This window comes from Lepisosteus platostomus, chromosome 11 (genome assembly GCF_059453375.1).
Source record: "Lepisosteus platostomus isolate fLepPlt1 chromosome 11, fLepPlt1.hap1, whole genome shotgun sequence".
NCBI lineage: Eukaryota > Metazoa > Chordata > Actinopteri > Semionotiformes > Lepisosteidae > Lepisosteus > Lepisosteus platostomus.
The window spans coordinates 39754353-39761909 of NC_142621.1; positions in this window are offsets into that span (position 1 = coordinate 39754353).

Consider the following 7557-nt stretch of genomic DNA (forward strand, 5'->3'; position numbering starts at 1 on the left):
GTTTGATTAGGTAACTGAGGGTTTAGCTGGAACAAAAGCACACAGGTGTGTGGGTCACCAGGACCAGGATTGGGAACCACTGCCCTATGTTTTGTAATCTCCCAGTGTCTGCCTGTCTCTGAACTTGGATGGATCATTTGACCCAGACCCCTGGATTAACCCTCTTAGTCCAATGTGAGCTCCCATGATTTACCTGGTTGGATGTGGTACCGTATCTGTTTGGGTGTGTGGCTGTTCGGCACGTCAGACTGCAGCAAGCTGGGGAGCACAACTCGTTCCTGGACCATGCTCCGAGTCCATCCTCGGTGGTGTATTAGTACACATAATCGTTTACTTAATGTGCCGATTACCTAAAGAGAAAGGATTACTGGTTATAGTCAGTCATCATCACAGCCACATCTGCTTTAGAACATGGCTGGGGAACTTTTTCTATTCTTCCACAACCCTGTGGGTTAGGTAGTATCTCATGTTTCTTGATTTTAAATGCATTTACAAGCAATGTCCATTTGTGTCCTCTGGTTTGTGTTTCCCTGTTTATTCACTGTCAATGCCTTTGAGAATTGTGGATTTTTGCAACATGTTTCTGTGTAGTCTGCTCTGTTTAACTCTATAAAGATTCATTTTTCTAGCCTTTCATTGTAGGACATGCCCTAAATCTGATTGCTGTTCTGTGAACTGATTTTAGAACAACAATATATTTTTATAACAGTGGTCAAAATTGTATACAACAGTCTTACTAGTGCATTATACAGTTTTACGATAAACTCATTACCTTATCACAAAAGGGATCACAGATATCACTGTCCCCATGTCGAAATTGGTGCCTTGGCTTTGTCCTGTCCAGCCTCAGACAGGAGTTCTCTCACTGCATTCCACACATGGGGAAGGTATAATGCCCAGACTGAGCCCACAGCAAGAGCTTGTGATTTGCTGTTAGAGATGAGTTTAGGGATCCTATGTGGAAGTGGAATCGGTTAGAGTAAATCCAAAATGCAGTCCATAATCGTAGCCAAGAAACGAAAGCCAATTGGAAAACAAATTGAAGAGCAATCGCAAACCAGAAGAGTAGCTCACTAGGTAAGACCAATACTGAGCGTATACTAAACGGTGGAGGTGTGGTGGTGAGTGAGGGATCAGATTGGTTAAGTGTTTCTGTGTCTTCAGTTTTTGTGTCCGGAAGCTGGGACCTTAACAGATTACCACTAAGAGAATGGGCAAGTGGAGTCCGACTTGGTAGGTGTTGTATCTCGCCACAGTGGTGTTATCCATTCTGAAAAGGATGCGTCTTCCTTTGAGAAGAAGAGATCTGGGTTTACCCAGCAGGACTTGTCAGTATGATGGGAAGACCAGGAATCTGTTCCATTAGATCTCCCAGAGTGTATCTTGCCTTGTACCCACCATCTGTTGAGTTGGGCTTCAACTCACTATGATGCTGTATTTGACTACAGAATATTAGCTGTTATTTAAAATGGCTGGATTTATACTTTCTATTACAGATGTATGATAAGAGAGCAGACTTTTTTAGGTTTTGTTATGCCTTGGAATACTTTAGGAACAGGAAATCCTGTGTAAATAATAAAAAATGAAACTAAACAGAAAGGGAGGACATCCCTAGTGTTGAAACCATGACTTTTTGTCGTGGCTAAAAGAGATACAATTTGAAATTTGAAGTGCATTGAATTTCAAGTATATTATTGAGTTTCGAAGCATTAACGTTTATACGGTAAGCATTAACAGATATATGGTACTGTATATGTATAAATGGAGAACCTTTTTTTCCTAATGTTCTTTATTCCATAGGGCCTTCTGGGCCACAAGGTTGAGGGAATAATTTCTTTGAAACTTAGTTTAGCTCTGGCAATCAATATTTGGCTAGGCAAGAGAGAAATCTGCCTGTATTTTCTAAAACTCAAGGGTCTTAACTGTGTTTCTTTAGGCATATGATTCACAGTCTTTACCATACAAATATGTGGCTGCTTTACAGTTGCATAACAAAAGTCACCCTAAATATAGAATATAATCTTGCACATTATAGAGAAAGGTATCTGAAGTTTAACAGCTCTGTCAAAGTATTTAGACCTGAGTTCTCAAAGTGGTTGGAGGATACTGTATTAAGTATTAAGATCCATCAAAATGTTTCAAAAGTAAAAGTATTTTTGTTGGGAGTTCATTGTATAACACTCATTGCAAACAAGAGTCGTGGGAATAAAATGGTACGTTTTACACAAGTGAAAATGCACTTCACAGAGCAATGATCTAGAACGCACAAAATAACAACATGCATAAAGAAAAATGATGTGCTTCTATTTTGATTTTCTGTCATAGAATGATGCTTAAACGAAATGCAATATCCAGCTCTAATGGATTTAATCAAAGAGAGTATAGTAGCTGAGCTTCTTGCCATATGTACATGTATATTGGAATTCATATTTGCATTGATCTCTCAGGACATACACAGTACAACAGATGACACAGTGTGACAGACAGCACCACACAATGTAGGCAGTACATCACAAATATTAAAATATTTTGTAGATGTCAGAAACAGTAGCAGGACATGTTGGGAAAAATTATAAATCAATCACAATATCTTTTCAGTGTGAAACAGAGCAGAATTCTGACAGTTCACACTGTGAAAATTAGCACATTACAAATTTAGTATTGGGTGTGACCTCTCTGAGCATTAACACTATTCTGGTGGCCTGCTGTGGCATATTCTGCCACTCGTGCTGTGCAGCAGCAACCTGCTGGCACAGGTTGGGAGATCACAGTTGTCTCATTTGATGGAATTGATAGGTTGTCCAAAGAGACAGGAGAAATAAGCTAGCCACAACAAAACATTGACATTATTTCCTTTAATTCTATCCATCCATTTGTTTTCTAATCACTTTATCCGTTCCAGGGTTGTGGGGGAACCGGAGCCTATCTCAGCAAGCAAAGGGGGCAAGGCAGGGTACACCCTGGAGGGGACACCAGACTATTCCAGGGTGCACACTTACACCAGGGCCAATTTTCCCAGAAGCAAATTAACCTATCTGTATGTCTTTGGACTGTTGGAAGACACTGGTAATGCCTGGAACGTAGGGAGAATTTACAAACTCCATGCTGATAGCATCCCAGGTCCATAATTGAACCCAGGGCCAAAGCACTGTGAGGCAGCAATGCGAACCACTGTTCCATTCCATTGTAATCCTAACACTGTTTCCTGCTGGAAAAATGACAGTTCGAAGTTGGGGAATTACTGTGTTCATAAGGATGATGAAAGTCACTGCTCTACAGGATGAGTGGCAGAACATTCTACAACAGCCTACCTAGAGCTGAACAGGTCCATGTGTCAAGGCATCCAGGATTGTGTTAATGCTCAGACAGGTCACACCCAATACTAACTTAATAATATGCTCATTTTAAGCCCGATGAAGTGTGTTCTTTTGTTTTCATTTTGTATATGTGTTACTTTTAAACAGCGATCGTGTTATCATACAGATCATTTCGATGCAGATCACGGATTATAGTCCTTAAGCTGACGTGTGGGTTGTTTTATTTCCCTGGAATTCCTCTACAGTCTGACAATGATAACACAGATGGATCTGTGCTCTGGATCTTTCCGGAACATAGCCTGTGCCTCCCAGAGTCAGCTTCCTGGTTTCTTTTAACTAATTTCTGTTAATATCTCAACCAGGTGATCTTCATTACTCAATAAAAGCAAGATAATATTCTATGCTTTAGTTAATATTATGTCTTTGTGAATGGCTGTTTAAACAGATTCTTAATTGTCTCATTCTGGTACGTTTAACTCATCTCAGATACCAAATACTTGATACCTGACATTTTTATGAAATCACATTCTTGAGCTCAGTGTGATATTCCCTGGGATGATACAAGTCCTCTTTACAAGTATTATCTGTTTGTTTATTAGTTAAGTAATACATACTGTATGATATACACAGAGGAAAAAAGGAGATGGGCAATGAATGATGTGACTGCTTTCTGTTTAGGAAAACAACATCATGGTTCAGATATGTTAATTTGATCATGTGGATCTTCACATAGATGTGGAAGTCTGGCCTTTTTGGGGATTAGGGCTGATTCATGTCCTATCACACTTAACAATTCCCAATGACGGATCTGTAGCATTTCAGCAGTTAGTATAAGTGTCCTGAAAAACAATGCTCAGTCTTGTGATGTTGAAAGAAGTTTGTAAAACACAGGCACAGTTTGTACAGCAATGGTGGAAGAGTCTGGAATGAACATTTAATTTGAATCAATATTTCACAAGATTTTGTTCAACACAACTATAAAAACCCTCGTCTCCTCATTCAGGAATACGTCCTTGACCAGTCCCTCAATGTTGCTTACATCTAGACACCTACAAGCTGGAACTATTTTAGTTACATAAAGCTAACTATAAAAGCAAACTATTTCTACATCAGTTGCAATTACTATTGGAGAGAAACTTTGCATATGATCATTCATCAGTCAGTTATCCTAAGTGTTCATGTTATTTTATTATTGGTAATGGGTTCTCAGATACAGTACAAGCAGCTTAAACAAAGACCTTGCATTTTGAAGAATGCTTCAGTTGGAGTGCCTGCAGTTTTGTAAAGCACAAACAAAAGTGTTGTAAGTATAATTGCACTGACTTTCCAAAATATTAAGAACACCAGTTAAATGAATAGATTTTTTCAATAGCAAACAGTGCCCTTAGACTTCAATAGCAATATTTTTTAAAGTGTTTTAGAAGGTTTCTCTGCAGTGTGCCAAGTGTTTACTACATATAATTTACATCACATACATTTGCTTGCTTTGTAAACTACAATGAAACACAATTCTGTTAAGCACCTGACTGTATGCTAATTTAGTATGCTAATAATTAACAAAGCTCAGTTTACTCAATTTGTAGGCTGAATAAAGTTCTCAAAACAAAGATATTAAACATTATTTGGATATTTTATCATTGGATACCAAAGTAAGAATATCACTTTGCTGCACCACAAAGACTGTAATTTCAAAGGATATAAACTGGTTTTGAACTACAGGTAAAAAGCCTATGTCTATATCATAGTGTAAGCTCCCCGATTTTGTGTTTCCTTCTAATGGTTCCTGAATAAAGAAAATGATATAGCATTTGTTAAATGAAAAGACACATTTTCATTATGTCTCTTTAAGTACACATATATATCAAAATATGTTAGGCACTCAAGCATAAAACCACACTCTTCTTTTACGGAAGGAATGGGAAATATTTTGCAGGCTGGGTCAAAGACACTGATTTAAATATAATTTTTTTAGATCTTTATTTTATTATAAATATCTTTCAGATTGGCTTTGAATTCAACTGCAGATTACTATGCACCACAAACAAAATGTAATGTATAATTTTTTGTTCCCTTGTTCAACAGTATCAGCTATACTTGAATTTGCCAGACACACTCCAAAGCAGTGCACATATTCCATGGTTACCAACAGTTGTGTGGAAGTAACAGAAAATGTATTATTATGCTTTCTAAAACTCCTTTGCTTTTTCATTCATGTTTTTCTTATTATTATTTCCACTGAAAATAGAGAAAATATTTCCTCATCATAATTTTCCCCATCTATGTTTGTTGTACTCTCAGTAAGCTTCCCTGACAGTTAATGTATGACTAATAAACTAATTATCTTCAACAATACAGAGTGTAAATAATGTGTGCCGTTTTAAAAAGCAATCCACAGCTAGGCAGATGTTTTCCTCTCAAATCCAATTTCATCTCTGTCAAATTAAATTCACAATTAGATTAATTTGTGTGGAAGGAAAGCTTAATGTATTTTCTGCAGGGTATAAAACGCAGGTGTAGAGTCTAATAATCCCTTGTGGCCATTGTGTGAAGTGAAATCAAGCGTGTAGTATATTTAACTACTTTATTATTTTAATGACTGAGGTCAGGTGTTCCTAAAAGCTGTGACATACTGTATCAGCAAAGATTCTCGCTTATACAGTCTTCCCCACTACAGGCAGCAATATTCAACCAAGGTAAGGTGTGGCTCACAGTGCGTTCTGGTTCCTTCGCAGGTCGTCACAACAGTACCGTCTTGCTATAGTTACTACCATGGTTGACAGGATAAATATACGGTATACACGACAAAAACAAAATCACGGAGCTAAGCTTTCATTTTATTCAACGAAGGAATTGTGCTTTCTCTCTCGTTTGTTTCGTTAAAAACTTTAAAATAATGAACAGCAGCGAAGATAAATCAAGATATTAAGCACAAAAGTGTGCTTGGTGCAGATTCTGGAACTGTACTAACAGAGAGCCTGTACAGTCAACTCGGGATAACTAAAATGCCTATACTTTTTTTCGGGGGTGGGGGAGTGGTGGGTATTTTTCTTTCCAACTTGAACACATGAAGTTCAATGTGACATGACCATGGATCAGAAACACTGGCGTTTTAAGCTTTCCTGCTGCAATTGGATAAAAGTAGGTCAACCCGGCCTCCTCACGTGACAACCCATTCCCGCAGCCCTCTGTACTGTATCCGTGCAGACAACGTGTGATAGAGCTAAATCATTCACCTCGGAAGCTGTGTTGTTTTTTTTGGTTTACGGGTTGAATTCTATTGTATTTGAAGTAGGCGGGTGAGAAATAAATTCCAATGAAAAATAATAGACTTTCAATAAATTTAAATAAGTACAGAACAGAAAATTATATACACAGGTTACTTTACTGCAAAAAACGCCACATGTAGGAAAAAAAAAATCTTCTATGCTCTATTCTACAAACAAGTACGTCTTGTTTATACTAGTGTCTGTAGGCTTCTGTGAACTCTTACCCAGCTCTGCTTATAAAGTGCACACGTGTGTTATCACCCAAAGCTCACACTCTAAACCTCTAAGGCAGTGTGTTCAAGCCATGCAACGTTTTCTTTGATGGTATTTCCCCCCCACACACACCATATTTACATCTTTAAGATCAAAATAGTATAACTAATACTAAAACTGCATGCTCGCTTTATGTTGGGAGACGTTTTAAAACCTTTTTTATAAAAAAAAATCAGACATGCAAACATTCCTGCTTACCTCACACTGTATCGCAAAATAATACATAAGGCACAATCTACCTTTTTTAAATATATAAATGGCGTTAAATTCTGCTATTCATGAAACTGTATTTAAAACACGCCTTTTCAATTTTAAAGATTCTTTAGTACAGCTTTCTTGTTTTTTTGTAAAAACATAATCGAAAATATGCGAATAATTGAAGTTTATTTTATTGAGCTAAGACGTTTAAAATTCACAAGTTATCTGAATACCCAAAGCGGCGCACTCAACAATTTTTGGCACTACTGATTAAAAATGTACTTGAAGAACTGAATATAACTGTGAAGAAAGGTGTGAAGTTACAGTTTATAATTGATTACCTACTATTTGCCCATATATGAACTTACGCATTGTCACTTCAGCAGTTTGATGTTTTTCAACCACTTAGCTTACTCCAAGTCACAATGGACACGGAACCTCAGTAACGCATCAGAAAAATCAAAGATAAACGAATATGATAATATCACAGCAGTTTCAAAAAG